Source organism: Arachis hypogaea, chromosome 10 (assembly GCF_003086295.3).
Source record: "Arachis hypogaea cultivar Tifrunner chromosome 10, arahy.Tifrunner.gnm2.J5K5, whole genome shotgun sequence".
Classification (NCBI taxonomy): domain Eukaryota; kingdom Viridiplantae; phylum Streptophyta; class Magnoliopsida; order Fabales; family Fabaceae; genus Arachis; species Arachis hypogaea.
The window spans coordinates 78,757,983-78,780,228 of NC_092045.1; the positions used below are offsets into that span (position 1 = coordinate 78,757,983).

Consider the following 22,246-nt stretch of genomic DNA (forward strand, 5'->3'; position numbering starts at 1 on the left):
CGCGTGTTGGTGCTGCCAGGGATGGGAATTGGTGCGCCAGGGACGAGCGTGGTGCGCCAGGAATGCAAAACGCTACCCTGCCCGCGCCAAGGGCAGGGCAGAAAGTTGTGGTGCTGCCAGGAGGGGTCGTGGTGCGCCAGATGCTGCCAGGAACGTTCCATGGTGCGCCAGTTTTGCTTCTTGGTGCGCCACACACAAAATGCTGCCCTGCCCGCGCCAAGGGCAGGGCAGAGTTCCCTCTTCCACGTCCCGTGTTCGAAACACGGAGGAAGCACAAATTCAATTAATTTCCTTGGCTTCTTGGCACGGCAATCACCCTTAGTTCTTGGCTTCCTCATGGTTCCTTGTTCGAACCTTGTAGCATGCATGGATGACATTTTTCCTTGATTTCTTTCCTTGGGGAGCCCGATTCTGCCCTCCACAAGGGCAGGGCAAGGTTCTCTTTCTCTTGGTCCCAAGGCACATTTTGTGCTCTGCCCTTGTAGTGGGCAGGGCAGAGTTGCCTATTCTTCTTGGTTCCTCTATGTTGCCCTCCTAGAGGGCAGTCTGCTCTTGTGGAGGGCAATGTTGCCTCCCCCATTGTATGCGGCACGCTTTCTATTACTTTGGCCATGCTTTCCCTTCCTTAGGCTACACTTCTTAGGCCACGCTTTTCCTTTTCTTTTCTTTTCTTCACCTACAATAAACCAAAACAACCACTCCAAGTATCACTAAATTCAAGAGGCTTATAAATCAATTAAAATTCAATTAAAATTAGCTCAAACCTCATGATTTAACATTAATTTCATGGTGGTTGCTTGATTTAGAGAAGTTATGCATTTTCACTCCAAATCACTTACTTAGGATGCAAGAAAGTGCATAAATGCTAACAAAACAAGTGAAATTAGCTTGAAAAATGGGTATATGATGACTTGTCATCAGAAGTACAAGTGGTCAAAAAGAGGCAAGAAGCAAGAAGAAGCAGGACCCCAAAAATCAAGAAGAACCAAGCAACAAATGAGAGGTGGTCTTGTTCCTTAATAATCAAATAATAGTTTGTGAATTGTCTTTATGAGCTTTCTTTCATTTTAAGTCATTTAAGTTTTATGTGAAATTTCTAGTATGTTTGTCTGTTTACTGCTTTGAATAAAGTGAATGTCTAGATGTTTGGATATAACTTCACCTTCTTAAACAAATGCTTTCCATGCTTGTTCTGTTTCCAAAAATAAAAGAAAAGTTTGAACAAAAGTAACTTGGCTCATTTAGTGACAAATCAAGTAGAATTAAGTGGTGGTATGCATGCTTGATTGTTTAGTCAGCTCACTGGAAATTGAGTGTAGAATTATCATTTTTGTGTAGAAGTTGAATACTGTCTATGGATCTTGATGAATAAATGTCTTTGGCCATGAAAAAGAAAGAAAAAGAAGAAGAAAAAGCTACTGAAAAAGGGCAACCAAAAAGCAAAAAAAAAAATTGAGAAAATAAGCTAGGCACCAATGGTTTGAACTTCTGAGACAAATGCCTGTGGTGTTTATGTATTAAGGATATGCTTGGATGAATAGGTTCTGAGGAGTGTTTCAACACTTGGTAACTTGGGTTAACTAACCCGGGATTATCAACCAAAAGTCCATTATCAAGAGCAACCTAAATACAAAACATTTAGTCACACAAAGAGGTGCTGGGCACCAATGTCTCAAGAAGAAATGTGAACTAAAATGCCTGTAGTGGATATGTGTAGTGCACTGATAAGAAAAAGAAAATGCCAAAGGCTTGTGCAACACATGACACTGAGCAAACAAGGAGCAAAGGAGCTCTAAGAAAATGAAAAACAAAGAAGGGAAAAGTGCCAAGGACATAAGAATAACAAGAGGCCATAGCAGTGTTTGATGGATGCAATGAAAAAGTGATAATCTTACCTGATAAGAATGAAAAAGTGATGCTGCAACTTTCTGCATAAAACCCTTCTGATGAACTTCAAGTGCTTACTAATATAGCCAATGTAATTGCTTTCTGTTTCATACTTTCTTCTCAAATAACTCAGGACTTGCTTAGGGACAAGCAAGTATTAAGTTTGGTGATGCCAAGGCATCTTAGGCTAGTTTCACTAGCATTTTTCTGTTAGTTTTAGTTGTTTTATGCATTTTCTTGAGCTTAAAGTAACCAAGAATGGTTAAATGAATAACAAAGCAATGAACCATCCAAACAGTATGATTTTGATGCAAATTCCATGAGTTTTTAGTTATATTACTTGAATGCTATGAATGGAAGATTTCTCATGAAATTTTGCAAGACTTTGATGCAGTTGTTTGGATGATTTCAGGGAAGAAGAGGTTAGGCAAGGAAGCAACAAAATCAATAAAGGAAGCTTGAATATCACATGTGGAGTTTAAGTTCCAGTTTAAGCTTAAACTGGAACTTAAACTGCCAAGCCATATAATGCTGGGAACTATCAGTGGCGTTTAAGCTCCAGTTTAAGCTTAAACTGGAGCTTAAACGCCAAAATCATGAAAGCTGAGGAAAAGCTGAAAGTGGCGTTTAACCTCCAGTTTAACCTTAAACCGAAGGTTAAACGCCAGAAATGAGAAATGCACCAGGGAGCCATTTCCACGTTTAAGCTCCAGTTTAACCTTAAACTAAAGCTTAAAACGTTCGACCAAAATTCTCCTCCAGGGTTGCTTTCTTCATTTCCACGTTTAAGCTTCAGTTTAACCTTAAACTGAAGCTTAAACGTGTTCGACCATTCCACACTCCAGGGTTGCTTTCTTCCATTTCCACGTTTAAGCTTCAGTTTAACCTTAAACTGAAGCTTAAACGTGTTCGACTACTTTACCCTCCAGGGTTGCTTTCTTCCATTTCCACGTTTAAGCTTCAGTTTAACCTTAAACTGAAGCTTAAACGTGCTTGAGTTATACCACCTCCAGAAGTGTCCAACGTTTAAGTTCCAGTTTAAGCTTAAACTGCAACTTAAACGCCACTATTTGAAAAGGTTTCTGGGCCAAAGATATTGCAGTTTTAAGTTAGCATTTGAGCACAAACATTAACTTAAACGTAATCTGGTATGAAACCCAATTGAATATCATGGTTTATGGGATTGGGCCTGAAGAATTGATGAGTCTGGAATTTCAATTTGTTGAGTCATGTGTCATTACTTGATTATCACTAAGTTGGCTCAATGAATGTTACAGAATTGGATCAGCAGCCTCATCAGGATTATGGATCATAAACCCAAAGCAAAAGGAAATCAGGGAAAGGCCTCAAAGCCCAAGAAACACAACAGAAGCTCAATTTAGAAAGTGTATAAATAGGATAGAATTTAAGTTAGTTAGAGGACTTTTGATCATTTTTCAAGTTTTCATACTTTTTGTAATTGAATTCAGAGCTATGACTCACTAAACCCCTTCCATTGGGTTAGGGAGCTCTATTGTAATTCAATGAATCAATAATAGTTTTTATCTTCTTCTTCAATCTTTTCTCTTGAATTTTGTTAGAAAGCTTCTCGATCTAATTCCATTGGTTAGTTGTCTTGGGAAAGAAACTATCCATAATTGGAATCCTTCGGAACCTTGGGAAAGGAATGGAGGATTCATGCTAGAGAAGCTTTCTCACAGTGAATTGGATTGGGGTTTGGATGGATATTGTGACATGTAATCCTACCAAATTGTGGTTCATGAAACTGTGTGGTATAATCAGTGATCGAGCATCATCTCTTCTTATGAACATTTAAACTAAGGGATTGGGAATTTGTTTGTTTTTAGAGAGAATTGGTGAGCCAAGGGATTGGGATCCAATCATATAAGATTGCCAAGCAAGATTCAATGAATGCATTGGTTGAGGAAGGGATAAAAATGTTTTGATTCGGAGATCTCAATATCTCTTGAAACCCAATGAATTCCCCATTTCTGATCTACCACTTTCTCTTTACATTCTGCAATTAAATTCATGCAATCACCCCGATCCCTTTTTAATTTCAGCAATTTAGCTTCTCGCTCTTTAATTCATACAATTTAAGATTCCGCAATTTCAATTTCTTGCCATTTACGTTTCCCGCCAATTTTACATTCCGCAATTCTCATCTAAATCTTGATTCCGCTCAACTAGAACACACTTCTAATCCGAATTGCTCACTCAACCAATCCTTGTGGGATTCGACCTCACTCTATTGTGAGTTTTTACTTGACGATAACCGGTGCACTTGCCGGAAGGAATTTTTGCCGATCGTGCAATTTCCTAAAATTGTAGCATCAAGTTTATGGCACCGTTGCCGGGGATTGGTTTTCGATTGACAATTCTCAAATTGGAAGTTAACTAGATTGAGCATTTTTCTTGTTTTGTTAATTCAGTTCAAGTTACTTGTTGAATTTTAATTTCTGCACTCTGTTACTTGCTTTCTTTCTTTATGCCTTTAAATTCAAGCAACTAACTCACTGACTCACTAACTATTTGAATTAATTCCTCAACTGCTCTAACCATACTCTCCATTAACCAAGAGTATTTCACTTGTTTGTTGCCTGTGCTGTGTTCTTGTATGACAGGTAGGAGAGGAGAGACATCAACTCCTCCATATACCGAACCAGAGAGGACCCTTCATAAACTTAGAAGGGAAGCAAGAGGGAAGAGAGTACTGGGAGAAGAAGAATCTGAAGGAGAATCTGAGGACAATTTTGAGGAAGCTCTAGATCTCAACATGGATAGAGAAGTTCACAACCATGAGAGAGCTGATGGAAACAATGCCATTCCCGAGAGGAGGGTTCTTGGTTCATACATAAACCCAACCTCTGGGAATTGTGGTAGCAGCATTCAGAAACCACCCATTCAGGCCAACAATTTTGAACTCAAACCACAGCTAATATCACTGGTGGAGAATCATTGTTCATTTGGTGGGAGTGCTAATGAAGATCCAAACCAACATCTCACAAAATTCCTGAGAATTTGCGACACTGTGAAGTCCAATGGAGTCCAGGAAGATGCCTATAAACTGCTCTTGTTCCCATTTTCACTTAGGGACAAGGCAGCTAAGTGGCTGGAATCATTCCCAAGGGGGAGCCTAACAACCTGGGATGAGGTGGAAAGCAAGTTTCTGGCACGTTTCTACCCCCCACAAAAGGTCAATAGGCTTCGATCTGAGGTTCAGACTTTTAGACAACAAGATGGTGAAACTCTCTACGAGGCATGGGAGAGGTTCAAGGATTTGACAAGGAAATGCCCACCAGACATGTTCCATGACTGGGTGCAATTGCATATTTTCTATGATGGACTTTCTTATGAGTCAAGGAAGGCTGTAGACCATTCATCAGAAGGTTCATTGAACAGGAAAAAGACTATGGAAGAAGCCATTGAAGTGATTGAGACAGTGGCTGAGAATGAGTACTACTATACTTCAGAGAGACACAACACTAAGGGAGTCATGGAGCTGAACCATGTTGATACAATTCTAGCCCAAAACAAGGTGTTTGCCAAGCAACTAGCAGAGCTCACCAGGAAATTAGAAACAAATCAAGTGGCTGCAATACACACACAAGATCAAGAGGAAGTAAGCACTGAAGGAGGTGATTGGGAAGAGGCCAACTATGTGGGAAATCAACAAAGGCAACCATATGATCCACATTCCAACACTTACAACCCAGGCTGGAAAAACCACCCAAACTTTGGGTGGGGAAACCAGCAAACCCAACTGTTCCGAGGGTTACCTGAAACGTGTAGCTCGGTCGTCTGGAAAGGCCCGAGGTGGGGGTTCAGGGACCCGAGCTTGATATGCGGAGCGGTTGGTGGTTGTACCTGCAATGACACTCCGATGCTTAAGTTAGCATGGGTCTAAGCAGATATGTGTAGAATGTGGAATGAATGCCATACTTGGGTGCTCCAGTGTATTTATAGTAGTTGGCCGTGATCTTCCCTGGATAAGATATTCTTATCTTTATCTTATCTTTTGGGAGTTTTATCTCTATCTTTGTGGAACCGCCTTTTCTAGGCCTTTTCGGCCTTTAGGTTTTGGGCTGCGTTCCTTTTGATGGGCCTTCCTTGCTTTATTGTCCGAGGTCTGACCTGTAGGCGTGAGCCTTAGGACGAGGTCGGACCTCTTATGAATTTGCCGAGTTGGAGGAGCCCGGTCAGGGTATGAACAGTGCCCCTGCCCGAGTTCGTCCTTTTTGGGAGGTCGAGCTCGGGCATAGTAGTTTTTCAAAATTTCAAAAAATGGCCGTTCCTGCATTTATTGCATTTTACCGTTTTTCCTTGATTTCCGTTCGGGCTCTGTGAAGGCTTTATTTATTTGCCCCTTTCCTCCTTTTTTTTCTGCGTTTTTGTTTTTCTTCATCCTTTTCGAGCACTGCTTCTTCTTTCTCTTTGCTCTGCTTCCCCGAATCTCTCTGTGTGCCGCCGTTTCGTTTTTCTTGCTTCGGAGCTCGTCGTCTTCGTTTCTTTCTTCCAGGTTTGTTCCCATGCTTCTCTTTTCTTTGTGCACATATGCTTCTGTTCTTTGTGTGGCCCTTGTTTGTTTCTTTATGCCTGGGTTGCCCCGAAAAGAGGCGCCGCCATTGCTCGTTTGTTTGTATATGGGGGGGGCTCTTTTTGTTCTCTGGTATTTTTTGTTCCGGGTTGCCGTGTTTTCTTCGTGGGGTTTTTGTTTCTTGCTTGGCTAACTGGGTTTTCGCTGTCTTCTTTATGTGATTTTTGCTTTGCTGTTGTATTCTTCTTTGTAGGTAAGAATTTTTATGTCTCGAAAGGTTCTTCAAGCGATGTCGACTAAGATTCCATGTGGTCTTGGTTGGGTAGACCCTCTTCCTCTAAGAGTCCCTTCTGTGGTAGATTCTGAGTATTTAGCTAGGTTTCGTAGGCACTGTAGCATATGTGAAAATAGAGAGTCTGAGAGGGATTATGAACTAGTAGCCCCGGATTCCGAGGAGAGAGTGTGCTTCCCGCCCTTAGATAGTTCCGAGAAGCTCTTCTTTTATGCTTATGATTGTTTTTTCTCTAAGCTGAATGTCCGACTTCCCTTTACCGATCTGGAGTCCGAGGTGTTATGGTCTTGTAATCTTGCCCCTACGCAGCTCCATCCAAATTCTTGGGCGTTTTTAAAGCTGTTTCAACTTTTGTGTCAGTTTTTGGGCGTCTCCCCCTCTATTTCTCTTTTTTCCTATCTGTTTGTGTTGACGAAGCCGGGGTCGGGTGGAGGGAAGGTATCTTGGGTCTCTTTTAGGGCTAACCAGGGAAGGAAGTTTTGTACCCTGTATGATGAGTCTTTTCATGACTTTAAGAACTTTTATTTCAAGGTCCGGGCTACTGGAGACGTCCGACCTTTCTTTCTAGATGAGAGTGGGGAGCCTTCTTTTCCTCTTTTTTGGCAGGAGAATGTAGTGTCTGCTAAGTATACCTTTGAGAGTCTAGATGAGGTGGAGCAGGCTTTTGTGGGTGTGGTGAGCAGTTTATGGGGTCGGGCACCTCACTTGGACACGAAGAAAATGTTGGGAGATCCAAGCCTTCTCCGTTCCGAGTTAGGTAGTTCCCGACCTCTCCGAGATTCGTCTTTTTTTTTAGTATTTTGGTTTTGCTTGTTTTGGTGGAATTTCCGTTGTGGTAATCCTTTTTCTTTTATTTCTGCAGAGATGTCTTCTCAGGCGGATTCCATGAAGTTCCTTCGTCGGACAAAGAAGTCTGTGGCTGCTCAAAATATCGAGGCTGGGGAGGCTTCTGCCCGATCTTCTCCGAAGAAGACTACTGTGGGTGTCACTACTCGGTCGAAGGCTATTCCGACTCCCCAGTTCCGACCTATAAGTCAGGATCCTCCGACCTCTGGGCCTGCTACCTCTTCTCCTCCTTCGACCTCGGGTCCTCCTCCCAAGAAGCAGAAGACCTCTCAAGAGCTTGCGGGTTTTAATGACAAGGATTTTGATGCTCTTGGTTGGATTGAACGGCATATTCTCCCTCAGACTTTTATTTCTACTGATGATGTGTCTATGGAACACCATTTTCAGTATATGGCGCGGAGTTGTGTCCGGATGGCTAGTCTTCATGCTGCTATTGCCCGGGAGTTCAAGAAATCCCCCATTGGTGCGACCAGCTCCCGACTTGAGAAGGCTCAGTCTGAGTTTGAGAGGATTAGTGAGCTGAAGGCTGCTAGGATTACTGAGCTGGAGGCTTCTTTGGAGAAAGAGAAAGCTAAAGCTACCGCGGCTGTGGCGGCAGCGAAAGCATCTGAGGAGATGGCGAAGGCGGCGACGGAGAACTATACTCGGATATATGCCGAGCTTGTGGAGACAAAGGAGAGGTTGCAATCCGCTCAGGATGAATTTTACGAGCTAGAAGGTCATGTGGCTAAGGGTATGGATGCTATGTTTGAAAATTTGAAGGCTCAGGTCCGGGTTCTTGCTCCTGACCTGGATCTGAGTTTATTTAGTACGGATAACGTCGTTGTGGAGGGAAAGATTGTTCCTGCTCCCAACGAGGATGAGGTTCCGGTGTCCGACCCCAAAGTTCCGGTTGCGAACCCGACTTCACCTTTGGCCGGGGATGGTTCTGGTGTGGAGGTTTTAAACCGGGATGACGGTGCCGTCGATGCAGTCCCGATTTCTATGTTTCCTCCGCAGCCTTCTGTTGATGTGGAGTCCGGAAAGGACCTTGATCCTCTGTAATCTTTTATTTTTGGTTTTTTGCCCGGCCTGTGGGCTCTTTTGTTTTTGGATGGTATCTGTGAACGCTTTGGACGCCTTTTTGCTATTAGCTACTTGTAGTAACTTTTTAGCTTATTATGCGGTGTTTTGTTCGCGTTTTGACTTTTTGTTCCGCTTTTATGCTTTTTAGTTGTTTTTGGATAACAACTTTTTAGCTAGCGCTTGAAACTTTTCTGTTTTACCCCTTCCTTTGATTTCGTTTTTTCGCTTGCACTTTTTAGTTGTTTTTGTATAGCAACTTTTTAGTAAGCGTTTTTCGAAATCTTTGCTTTCGCCGTTTTAAGGCTTCTTTCTTGGATTCGGGCTTTTTCTCGGACCTTGGGCGTTCGAGTACCTCCCTTTGTTGGGTCCGACCTTGTCGTTGGTCGGCCCTTTAAGTTATTTTTGTGATCTCTTTTTATTTGGCTTTTTGAGCCTTTTCAGAGTTGCTTTATAACTTCTCACATTAATTTGAACCTCGTCGCTTCATCTTTTGCCGACCTTGTGTGGTCTTTTGGCAAATGATTTTTTGCGTTTTGCCGAGCATAAATTAATGCGTCTTGGCGGGGTATTTTCTAGGATTTGTTTCATCATGAGGAAGAAGAAAAGAAAATAGAAGAATTTGATTAGTATTAAAAAAGAAAGAATATTTACAGAGTGTTTACCCTTGACTAGGTCGGGTGCCTTACTTGACCGGGTGTCTCATTAAAAAACCCTTGTAGGGAAAAAGAGTACACCTCGGGTTAAATATTTCTAGCTGTAGTACCGTCTTAGATTACAGGCGTGCCAGGCCCTAGGCAGCTCATTGCCTTCTAGGTCGGATATTTTGTAATAGCCTGTCCCTAAGACTTCTGTTACCTTGTAGGGTCCTTTCCAATTTGCAGCTAGCTTTCCTTCTCCCGACTTTTGTGTTCCGATGTCATTTCGGATTAGAATCAGGTCGTGAATGGAGAAGCTTCGCTTTATTACTTTCTGATTGTATCTGAGGGCCGTTCGCCGTTTTAAGGCTTCTTCTCGGATCCGGGCCCTTTTTCGGACCTCGGGGAGGAGGTCGAGTTCTTCCTTTTGTGCCTGCGGGTTACCTTCTTCGCTGTAGAAGATGACTCTGGGTGACCCTTCATCTATTTCGATAGAAATCATTGCCTCCATCCCGTAAGCTAGTCGGAATGGCGATTCTCCCGTTGTAGAGTGTGGGGTTGTCCGATATGCCCATAGTACCTGGGGGAGCTCCTCGGCCCATGCCCCTTTTGGCTTCTTGGAGTCTTCGTTTTAATCCGGCCAAGATGACTTTATTTGCGGCCTCTGCTTGTCCATTGGCTTGTGGGTGCTCGACTGAGGTGAATTGCTGTTTGATTTTTAGTTCGGCCACTAAGTTCTGAAAACTTGTGTCCGTGAACTGTGTTCCGTTGTCTGTTGTGATGGAGTAGGGGACTCCGAACCTTGTGACAATGTTTTTGTATAGGAATTTGCGGCTTTTCTGAGCCGTAATGGTGGCTAAGGGTTCATCTTCGATCTACTTTGTGAAGTAGTCGACCCCTACTATGAGGTATTTGACTTGCCCCGGTCCTTGGGGGAACGGGCCGAGTAGGTCAAGTCCCCATTTTGCGAAGGGCCATGGTGCGGTGATGCTGATAAGGTCCTCGGGTGGTGCCTTGTGGAAATTGGCGTGTTTTTGGCAGGGGGGCATATTTTCACAAATTCCGTTGCGTCTTTCTGCAAGGTCGGTCAGTAGAACCCGGCTCGGACTACTTTTTTGGATAATGCCCGAGCTCCGAGATGGTTCCCACACATGCCTCCGTGGACTTCTTCGAGGACGCTCTTTGTTTCCGAGGTCGGGACGCACCTAAGGAGGGGGTTTGAGAATCCTCTTCTGTATAATACATCGTGAATTAGTGTATAATTCTGGGCGTCTTTCGTGAGTCTTTTAGCTTCTTTTCTTTCGGCGGGAAGGGTTCCCGACTTCAGGTAGTTGAGTATGGGGGTCACCCATCCTTGCTGTTGGTTGGATATATTTAGCGTTTCTTCCTCTCTTAGCACGGAGGGGGATTGTAAGGTTTCCTGGAGGAGACTTCTGTTGTTGCCTCCGGGTTTGGTGCTGGCGAGCTTTGAGAGGGCGTCTGCCCGGGCGTTTTGTTCCCGAGGTATGTGCTGAATCTGTATCTCTGAGAAGTGGCGTAGTTGTGCCTGTGTTTGGTCCAGGTATTTTTTCATGGTGGGGTCTTTGGCTTGGTAGCTTCCATTTACTTGTGATGTGACGACCTGGGAGTCGCTGAAGATCGTGATTTTCTGGGCTCCGACCTCTTCGGCTAGCTTTAGACTTGCTAGTAGGGCCTCGTATTCGGCTTGGTTGTTCGAAGCCCGGAACTCGAATTTTAGGGATAGTTCTATCCGTGTTTCTTGGTCGCTTTCGAGTATAACCCCGGCTCCGCTTCCAGTTTTGTTTGAGGACCCGTCGACATACAGGTTCCATGAGAGTGGGGTTCCAGGGGTCTTAGTGTATTCTGCGATGAAGTCGGCTAGATACTGAGATTTTATGGCAGTCCGGGTTTCATAGTGGAGGTCGAACTCGGACAGCTCCACCGCCCATTGCAGTATTCGTCCTGCCAGGTCTGTTTTTTGGAGGATGTGTCTCATGGGTTGGTTTGTTCGGACTTTGATGGTGTGGGCTTGAAAGTAGGGACGGAGCCTCCGAGCTGTGAACACTAGGGCGTAGGCGAATTTTTCTATCTTCTGATAGTTTAATTCGGCCCCTTGTAGTGCCTTGCTTACAAAGTATATGGGGTGTTGTCCTTGGTCATTTTCTCGTATTAATGCTGAAGCGACTGCTCGATGTCCGACCGAGAGGTATAGTACGAGCTCTTCTCCTTTTAAAGGTCGGGTTAGGATCGGTGGCTGCCCGAGGAATTCTTTGAATTCTTGAAAGGCTTTTTCGCACTCCGGGGTCCATGAAAAGGGCTTCCCTTTCTTTAGGAGTGAGTAGAGAGGTAGTGACTTTATTGCTGATCCTGCCAAGAATCTTGATAGGGCGGCTAGCCTTCCATTCAGTTGTTGTACTTCTTTGACACACGTCGGGCTCTTCATATTGAGTATCGCTTGGCATTTGTCCGGGTTTGCTTCGATGCCCCTTTGAGTCAGCATGAAGCCTAAGAATTTTCCGGCCTCTGCGGCGAAGGTGCACTTTGCCGGGTTAAGTCTCATGTTGTGTTTTCTGAGGGTACCGAAGATACTGGTAAGGTCGGTCAATAAGTTTTTGTCTTCTTGTGTCTTTACCAGCATGTCGTCGACATACACCTCCAGCTGTAATCCGATGTGCTCTGAGAACACTTTGTTCATTAGCCTCTGGTAGGTTGCGCCTGCGTTCTTCAGCCCGAAGGGCATCACTACGTAGCAGTAGTTTGCCCTTGGGGTTATGAACGAGGTCTTTTCTTGGTCGGGTCCGTACATCGGGATCTGATTGTATCCCGAGTATGCGTCCATGAAGGAGAGATATCTATAGCCTGAGGCTGCGTCTACTAAGGCGTCGATGTTTGGTAGTGGATATGGGTCTTTAGGGCAGGCTTTGTTGAGATCCGTGTAATCGACGCACATCCTCCATTTTCCATTGGGCTTTTTCACCAGGACCACGTTTGCGAGCCATAGGGGGTATTTTACTTCCCTAATGAACCCTGCATCTAGCAGTGCTTGTACTTGTTCTTCTATTGCTTGCATGCGCTCGGGTCCGAGCTTTCGGCGTCTTTGTTGGACAGGTCGGGATCCCGGGTAAACTGATAGCTTATGGCACATCAGGTCGGGGCTTATGCCTGGCATGTCGGAGGCTTTCCAGGCGAAGAGGTCGGAATTCTCCCTTAAGAGGGTTATGAGTTCCTCCTTTAGGCCCGCTTCGAGGTTTGTTCCTATGTTTGTTATTTTTTCAGGTGCGTTCCCAATCTGGACTTTTTCGGTTTCCCTTTCTGGTTGTGGCCGAAGATCTTCTCGGGATTGAACTCGTCCGAGTTCTATTGCGTTGACCTCTTTCCCTTTTAGGCTCAGGCTTTCGTTGTAACATCGCCGCGCTAATTTTTGGTCGCCTTTTAGGGTAGCGATTCCTTTTACGGTAGGAAACTTCATACAGAGGTGTGGGGTCGAGACTATAGCTGCCAGTCTGTTTAGGGTTGGTCGCCCAATGAGGGCATTGTATGCTGAAGTGACGTCGACTATAATGTAGTCGATGCTTAATGTTTTAGATTGCTCGCCTCTTCCAAAGGTAGTGTGCAGCGAGATGTATCCTAAGGGATGGATCGGGGTATCCCCTAGCCCAAATAGGTCGGTGGGATAGGCCTTTAGTTCTTTTTCTTCAAGTCCGAGCTTGTCGAAGGCCGTTTTGAACAGGATATCTGCTGAGCTTCCCTGGTCAATCAGGGTTCGATGTAAGTTGGCGTTTGCTAGGATAATGGTGATTACCATTGGATCATCGTGCCCGAGTATTATCCCTTGAGCATCTTCTCGGGTAAATGAGATAGTAGGTAACTCGGGTAGGGGACTGTCTTCTCGGACGTGATAGACTTCTTTGAGGTGTCTTTTTCGCGAGGATCTGGATGTTCCTCCGCCTGCAAAACCTCCATTTATCATGTGAACGTGCCTTTCAGGGGTTCGTGGGGTTTGTTCGGCCCGATCTTCGTTATCTCCCCGCCTTCTCTTCCTGGTCTCTTCTCCTTTCTCTGCTATGTATCTGTCGAGTTTTCCTTCTCTGGCTAGCTTTTCTATAACATTTTTTAGGTCGTAGCAGTCGTTAGTAGAATGACCGTAGAGCTTGTGATATTCACAGTATTCGGACCGATCTCTCCCCGCTCTCTTGTGTTTTAGCGGTCGGGGCGGTGGGATCTTTTCAGTGTGGCATACTTCTCTGTAGATGTCTACCAGGGAGACTCGGAGGGGGGTGTAGTTGTGGTACTTCCGTGGCTTGTCCGAGTTGGGTTCTTCTTTCTTCTTCTGTTCCCGATCTCGATCTCGGAGTGGGTAGGTTGATTCCTTCCTAGAAGAGTCTCTTAGCTGGGAGGTTTCCTCCATGTTGATATATTTTTCTGCCCGCTCCTGCACCTCGTATAGGGAGGTCGGGTATCGTTTGGATAGGGATTGGCTAAACGGTCCCTCTTTTAGGCCGTTTGCTAGTCCCATGATGGCTGCTTCAGTGGGCAAATGTTGTATGTCCAGGCAGGCTTTGTTGAATCGCTCCATGTATTCTCGGAGAGTTTCTTGGTTACCTTGTTTGATCCCGAGTAGACTGGGGGCATGTTTTGTCTTGTCCTTTTGAATAGAGAACCTTGTTAGGAATTTTTTGGTTAGGTCTTCGAAGCTGGTGATTGATCTTGGTGGCAGGTTGTCGAACCACTTCATGGCTGACTTGGTGAGAGTGGTGGGGAAGGCTTTGCACCGAATCGCGTCGGAGGCGTCGACTAGGTACATTCTGCTTCTGAAGTTGCTGAGGTGGTGACTTGGATCGGTGGTGCCGTCGTAGAGATCCATATCGGGTGGTTTGAAATTCCGCGGTACCTTCTCCTTCATGATCTCTTGCGTGAAGGGGTCATGGTTATCTTCGGGGGTGGTGCCGCGTTCTGTCCGGTCTTTCAGGTTGGCCTCTATTTTCCGCAGTTTTTCTTCTAATTCTCTGCGCTTTCGAGTCTCTCTTCTCAGATCTTGTTCAGTTTCTTTCTGCTTCTTTATGTCCTCTTCGAGTTGTTTCAGTCGGTTTTGTTGTGCCCAGACTGCTTCTAGAATTTCCGAGCTCTTCTCTTTTTCGGAATTTTGTGGATCTTTGTTTGGGAGTGATGTCTTTGGGCGATTCTGTTTGTTTCCTCCTGGAGTGCGTGGTGATAGAGGGCTGTCTGGTCGTTCTCCGGTGTCAATTTCGTCCTCTTGTTCAGATGCAGCGCGGTCATTGTTGTGAGGGTCGTCCGCCATGGTAGAGGGATGACTTCCAGGTCCCCGGCAACGGCGCCAATGTTCCGAGCTTGATATGCGGAGCGGTTGGTGGTTGTACCTGCAATGACACTCCGATGCTTAAGTTAGCATGGGTCCAAGCAGATATGTGTAGAATGTGGAATGAATGCCATACCTGGGTGCTCCAGTGTATTTATAGTAGTTGGCCGTGATCTTCCCTGGATAAGATATTCTTATCTTTATCTTATCTTTTGGGAGTTTTATCTCTATCTTTGTGGAACCGCCTTTTCTAGGCCTTTTCGGCCTTTAGGTTTTGGGCTGCGTTCCTTTTGATGGGCCTTCCTTGCTTTATTGTCCGAGGTCCGACCTGTCGGCGTGAGCCTTAGGACGAGGTCGGACCTCTTATGAATTTGCCGAGTTGGAGGAGCCCGGTCAGGGTATGAACACCAACCACAAAACCACAAACCTTACAACCCCAACCAACATAACAATTCCACATACCAAAACTCCAACCAAAGATCATACCAAGCCACACAAAACACTTACTCCCAACCACCATATCATGGCCAAAATAATCAACCTGCCCAACCTAATCTGAACCAACAATTTCAAGATCAATTAAACAGGATAGAAGGAATGCTTGCAACCATGGGTCAAGACATAACCGAATTGAAAGCCTTTAAGGAAGAAGTAAATTCTAACTTGCAAAACCAAGGAGCTGCCATCCAGAAGCTAGAAAATCAAATTGGGTATTTGTCTAAGCAAACCCTTGGGCCAAGCGTTTCTCATGCTGCCAAGGCTATTGCAAGGGAAGAATGTAAGGTCATAACCCTCAGAAGTGGAAAGAAGCTAAAGGAGATCTCAAAGGAAACCACAGAGGATGAAGCAAAGGAAAATGTGAGAGACAAGGAACAGGGACAATCTTTTACACCGTCTGCAACAAAAGAAAAAGAAAAAGAGGTCCTGAAGCTTTATACACCCAAAGCACCATATCCTCAACGTTTGATGAAAAGTGAAAAGGATGGCCAATTCTCCAGATTCTTGGAGATTTTCAAGAAGCTTCAAATCAACATTCCGTTTGCTGAGGCAATAGAGCAAATGCCACTCTATGCAAAATTCTTAAAGGAATTAATGACCAAGAAGAGAAGCTGGAGAAATGAGGAAACTGTGTTGTTGACTGAAGAATGCAGTGCCATCATTCAACACAAATTGCCTCAGAAATTGAAGGATCCAGGCAGTTTCCAAATCCCCTGCATCATAGGAGAAGTCATTGTGGAGAAGGCCTTGTGTGACTTAGGGGCCAGTATCAATTTGATGTCTCTAACAATGATGAGAAGAATGAAGATTGAGGAAGCCAAATCAACAAGAATGGCCCTCCAATTGGCAGATCGAACTTTTAAATTCCCTCATGGGATAGTTGAGGATTTGTTGGTGAAAGTGGGAGATTTTATATTTCCTGCCGATTTTGTGGTGTTAGATATGGAGGAAGAAGCCAAAGCTTCGATAATACTGGGAAGACCCTTCCTGGCTACTGCTGGAGCCATCATAGATGTCCAAAAGGGTGAACTCACTCTTAGACTACATGATGAGCAATTGGTGTTTAACGTATTCAAGGCAATGAGCTATCCATCAGAATCACTAAAGGAATGCATGAGGGTGGATGTAGTGGACATTGCAGTACAAAAAACCTTTGAGGAAACAACAAAGGAAGTGGCAGAGGAGGAGTTCACCAAGGATATTAAAGTTAGTGACATCAAGGCTGCTGAAACAACCATGCCAAGCATGCCAGAGAGAGTGAAAGAAGAGAAGGAAGCACCAAAACCTGAGCTCAAAGCATTGCCCCCTAATCTCAAGTATGCATACTTGGGTAGTGATGAGAGCCATCCTGTTATCATTAGCTCTGCCCTGAGCCAAGAACAGGAAGAAGAATTGATCAAGGTGCTACAAACGCATCAAGATGCCATTGGATGGACCCTAGCTGATTTGAAGGGGATAAGTTCATCCATATGCATGCATAAAATCTTGTTAGAAGAGGATGCTAGACCCTCCATTCAAGCTCAGAGAAGATTGAATCCCGTCATGAAAGAAGTGGTACAAAAGGAGGTCATGAAGTTATGGCAGGCAGGGGTAATCTACCCCATTTCTGATAGCCCATGGGTTAGTCCCATCCATGTAGTTCCCAAGAAAGGTGGCATAACTGTGGTGCCAAATGAGAGGAACGAACTCATACCCACAAGAACTGTCACTGGGTGGAGGATGTGCATAGACTACAGGAAGCTCAATGAAGCCACCAGAAAAGATCATTTCCCACTCCCATTCATGGATCAGATGCTTGAAAGGCTTGCAGGACATGCTTACTATTTCTTTCTGAATGGATACTCAAGCTATAATCAGATAGTAGTTGATCTAAGAGATCAAGAGAAAACATCATTTGTTTGTCCATATGGAGTTTTTGCTTATAGACGCATGCCCTTTGGATTGTGCAATGCACCTGCCACTTTCCAAAGATGCATGCTGTCCATCTTTTCGGACATGATTGAAAAATTTATTGAGGTTTTCATGGATGATTTTTCTGTGTTTGGAGATTCTTTTCCTAGCTGCCTACACCACCTTGCCTTGGTGCTTAAGAGATGCCAAGAGACCAACCTAGTATTAAACTGGGAAAAGTGTCATTTCATGGTCACAGAAGGAATAGTCCTTGGCCACAAAATCTCTAATAGAGGCATTGAGGTGGACAGAGCTAAGGTGGAACTCATTGAAAAACTACCTCCACCAAGTAATGTCAAGGCAGTTAGGAGTTTTTTGGGACACGCTGGCTTTTACAGAAGGTTTATTAGAGACTTTTCTAAAATAGCCAAACCTTTGAGTAACTTGCTTGTCTCTGATACACCCTTTGTATTTGATAAAAATTGCATGCTAGCCTATGAACTTTTGAAGCAAAAACTTTCCTCTGCACCTATCATTGCCCCACCTGATTGGAACTTACCTTTTGAACTGATGTGTGATGCATCAGACCTTGCTATTGGGGCAGTGTTAGGACAAAGGAAAGACAATTTGGTACATGTGATTTATTATGCCAGTAAAGTCTTGAATGATAACCAAAGGAATTACACAACCACTGAAAAAGAACTCTTGGCAATAGTCTTTGCATTTGACAAATTTAGATCCTATCTCATTGGATCTAAGGTCATTGTCTTCACTGATCATTCAGCTTTAAAATACTTACTTGCTAAACAAGAATCCAAACCAAGACTTATTAGATGGGTTCTTTTGTTGCAAGAATTTGACATTGAAATCAAAGACAAGAAGGGTGTAGAGAACAAGGTGGCAGACCATTTATCAAGGATACCATGTGAAGAAGGAAGCACACAAAGCACACATATAAATGAGTGCTTTCCTGATGAACAACTCATGGTAATTCACAAAGCACCCTGGTTTGCAGACATAGCAAACTTCAAGGCCACTGGGAGTTTGCCGTTGGAATTTAACAAGCATCAAAGGAAGAAATTGGTAAATGATGCCAAATACTTCATCTGGGACGAACCATACTTGTTCAAAAAATGTTCGGATGGCATACTCAGAAGATGCATATCAGAAGAAGAAGGAAGGGAAGTCTTATGGGACTGCCATGGCTCCACTTATGGAGGACATTTTGCAGGAGAAAGAACAGCAGCTAAGGTGTTGCAGTGTGGTTTTTATTGGCCCACTATCTTCAAAGATGCAAAGGAACTAGTGAAGCACTGCCATGAATGCCAGAAAGCGGGGAACCTGCCAAGAAGAAATGAAATGCCACAACAATTCATTCTGGAACTTGAATTGTTTGATGTATGAGGGATAGATTTCATGGGACCCTTTCCCACCTCATACTCAAATAATTACATTCTTGTGGCAGTAGACTATGTCTCCAAATGGGTTGAAGCAATAGCAACTCCAACCAATGATAATAAGGTAGTCATGAACTTCCTCAAAAAACACATTTTTTGCCGTTTTGGGGTTCCAAGAGCAATCATCAGTGATGGAGGAAGCCACTTCTGCAACAAACCATTAGAGGCATTGCTTCTAAAATATGGAGTCAAACACAAGGTAGCCACACCATACCATCCACAGACAAGTGGGCAAGCCGAAATATCTAATAGGGAACTCAAAAGAATCCTGGAAAAGACTGTGGGAACTTCAAGGAAGGACTGGTCGATTAAGCTAGATGATGCTCTTTGGGCATATAGGACAGCTTTCAAAACACCAATTGGAATGTCTCCTTACCAACTAGTATATGGAAAAGCTTGCCATTTGCCACTGGAGTTGGAGCACAAGGCATTCTGGGCCTTGAAACTCTTGAACTTGGACAGCAAAGCTGCTGGAGAAAGAAGGATGTTGCAAATTCAAGAGTTGGAAGAATTCAGAGCTGAAGCTTATGAGAATGCCAAAATTTACAAAGAAAGAGCAAAGAAGAAGCATGACAGCAACATAGCCCCAAGGAAATTTGAAGAGGGACAAAAAGTATTGCTCTACAATTCTAGGCTGAAGCTATTTCCAGGGAAGCTAAAATCAAGGTGGTCTGGACCATTCCTTGTCACCAAGGTCTCCCAATATGGACAAGTAGAAATCATGGAAGAAAAGTCACAACGAACCTTTACTGTGAATGGTCAAAGACTCAAACATTACTTGGGAGATGTGGAGGAGAAGGACAAGGTTAAATATCACCTCAACTGAGGAAGCTGACCGTCAAGCTAATGACGTTAAAGAAGCGCTTGTTGGGAGGCAACCCAACCTGAGGTAATACTCCTTTGCTGTTTCTTTTATTTGTTTCAATAAAAAGGTGAAGTAGTTTCTGTGCATTGCAAAGAATTAAGTTTGGTGTTTCACACCAAACAATGAATTCGTGGATCAATAATTCAAAGGGGAATGTGTGACTCTAAGTTTGGTGTTCCACCATACAGATCAACTGAACACAACAACCTTTGAATTATATGAAAGGAACAACCATTCTAAGCAATCACAGAAATGCTTAAAATCCTTAGCAGCAACTTAATTCCAAGGAGAATTCAAGGATTCAAAGAGCAGAGGAGTAAGTAGGAGACTAAGTTTGGTGTTCACACACCAACTTAAGACTCAGACACTTGCCTATACATAGTTGAGCTAACCACTCAAGTGCTTGAGAAGCAAGCAACTTCATCACTCTTTGCAGGAAAGGAAACAAGGATCTTAGAAAGAACATGAAGCAACAACTAGGAGAAGAAGGAGAAATCAAATTGTTTCCTGGCAACAAAGAGAAAACAAGAAATTTCACAAGGTGGTGTTGTTCCTTGACCATTCTTTAAAAGGCAAACAAAAGCATGCTTGTTCTGGTTTAAACTGTAATTGTTGAATCTTTCTGGAATGTGAAGTTTCTAGTATGTTTGTCTGTTTACTGCTTTGAATAAAGTGAATGTCTAGATGTTTGGATATAACTTCACCTTCTTAAACAAATGCTTTCCATGCTTGTTCTGTTTCCAAAAATAAAAGAAAAGTTTGAACAAAAGTAACTTGGCTCATTTAGTGACAAATCAAGTAGAATTAAGTGGTGGTATGCATGCTTGATTGTTTAGTCAGCTCACTGGAAATTGAGTGTAAAATTATCATTTTTGTGTAGAAGTTGAATACTGTCTATGGATCTTGATGAATAAATGTCTTTGGCCATAAAAAAAGAAAGAAAAAGAAGAAGAAAAAGCCACTGAAAAAGGCAACCAAAAAGCAAAAAAAAAATTGAGAAAATAAGCTAGGCACCAATGAGTAATAAGTGCACACTAATAGAAATGGTGAAAAGCAAAAAACCAAGAAAGGGAATATTGATATGGAGAGACTTAAATGTCTCTAAAAACCTTGAATATGTTTTTCCTTTTCCACCTCCTCCTAACCAATGAGGAAATGGTGCTTTTGGTTGGTATGTTTCCAGCATGCCTTTATTTTGCAGTTCCTTGGCTTGCTCAGTTTCACTTTCCTGCTTAGCTTCTTCCACACCTTCCTTCAAGATTTCTGGCTCCTGTTCTGAGGGTCTGATTCCTTCTTCTTCTGAGACTTCCTTCAATATGGTGATGGCCTTGCATTCTTCCCATCTCACTCCCTTTTGTTCCCCTTTAGGATTCTTTTCTGTGTCACTAGGGAACACTGCAGTTGACTTGGGGGCCTGTTGAGATAGCTCTCCTACTCGAGACTCCATCCTCTTGAGTTTTTCACCATGGTTCCTTAAGGTAGATCTCACATCATCCCTAAAGCTTTTCAACTCACTTATGTCCTGACCTATATTTGCAAGCATTCCTTCTATCCTGTTTAATTGATCTTGAAATTGTTGGTTCGGATTAGGTTGGGCAGGTTGATTATTTTGGCCATGATATGGTGGTTAGGAGTAAGTGTTTTGTGTGGCTTGGTATGATCTTTGGTTGGAGTTTTGGTATGTGGAATTGTTATGTTGGTTGGGGTTGTAAGGTTTGTGGTTTTGTGGTTGGGTTTGCTGGTTTCCCCACCCAAAGTTTGGGTGGTTTTTCCAGCCTGTGTTGTAAGTGTTGGAATGTGGATCATATGGTTGCCTTTGTTGATTTCCCACATAGTTGGCCTCTTCCCAATCACCTCCTTCAGTGCTTACTTCCTCTTGATCTTGTGTGTGTATTGCAGCCACTTGATTTGTTTCTAATTTCCTGGTGAGCTCTGCTAGTTGCTTGGCAAACACCTTGTTTTGGGCTAGAATTGTATCAACATGGTTCAGCTCCATGACTCCCTTAGTGTTGTGTCTCTCTGAAGCATAATAGTACTCATTCTCAGCCACTGTCTCAATCACTTCAATGGCTTCTTCCACAGTCTTTTTCCTGTTCAATGAACCTCCTGATGAATGGTCTACAGCCTTCCTTGATTCATAAGAAAGTCCATCATAGAAAATATGCAATTGCACCCAGTCATGGAACATGTCTGGTGGGCATTTCCTTGTCAAATCCTTGAACCTCTCCCATGCCTCGTAGAGAGTTTCACCATCTTGTTGTCTAAAAGTCTGAACCTCAGATCGAAGCCTATTGACCTTTTGTGGGGGGTAGAAACGTGCCAAAAACTTGCTTTCCACCTCATCCCAGGTTGTTAGGCTCCCCCTTGGGAATGATTCCAGCCACTTAGCTGCCTTGTCCTTAAGTGAAAATAGGAACAAGAGCAGTTTATAGGCATCTTCCTGGACTCCATTGGACTTCACAGTGTCACAAGTTCTCAGGAATTTTGTGAGATGTTGGTTTGGATCTTCATTAGCACTCCCACCAAATGAACAATGATTCTCCACCAGTGATATTAGCTGTGGTTTGAGTTCAAAATTGTTGGCCTGAATGGGTGGTTTCTGAATGCTGCTACCACAATTCCCAGAGGTTGGGTTTATGTATGAACCAAGAACCCTCCTCTCGGGAATGGCATTGTTTCCATCAGCTCTCTCATGGTTGTGAACTTCTCTATCCATGTTGAGATCTAGAGCTTCCTCAAAATTGTCCTCAAATTCTCCTTCAGATTCTTCTTCTCCCAGTACTCTCTTCCCTCTTACTTCCCTTCTAAGTTTATGAAGGGTCCTCTCTGGTTCGGTATATGGAGGAGTTGATGTCTCTCCTCTCCTACCTGTCATACAAGAACACAGCACAGGCAACAAACAAGTGAAATACTCTTGGTTAATGGAAGAGTATGGTTAGAGCAGTTGAGGAATTAAT

General features: G+C 43.6%; 2 non-coding genes across 2 annotated transcripts; one reads left to right on the forward strand and one right to left on the reverse strand.

Annotated features, from left to right (window-relative positions):
* Positions 1–5,089: 5,089 nt before the first annotated feature.
* LOC112719300 (small nucleolar RNA R71) lies at positions 5,090–5,193 on the reverse strand. The gene has a single exon (XR_003161606.1). It is a non-coding gene; the product is annotated as a small nucleolar RNA R71 (small nucleolar RNA).
* Positions 5,194–21,475: 16,282 nt separating this feature from the next.
* Positions 21,476–21,579, forward strand: LOC112719311 (small nucleolar RNA R71). Its single transcript, XR_003161617.1, has one exon. It is a non-coding gene; the product is annotated as a small nucleolar RNA R71 (small nucleolar RNA).
* The last annotated feature ends 667 nt before the right edge of the window (positions 21,580–22,246 follow it).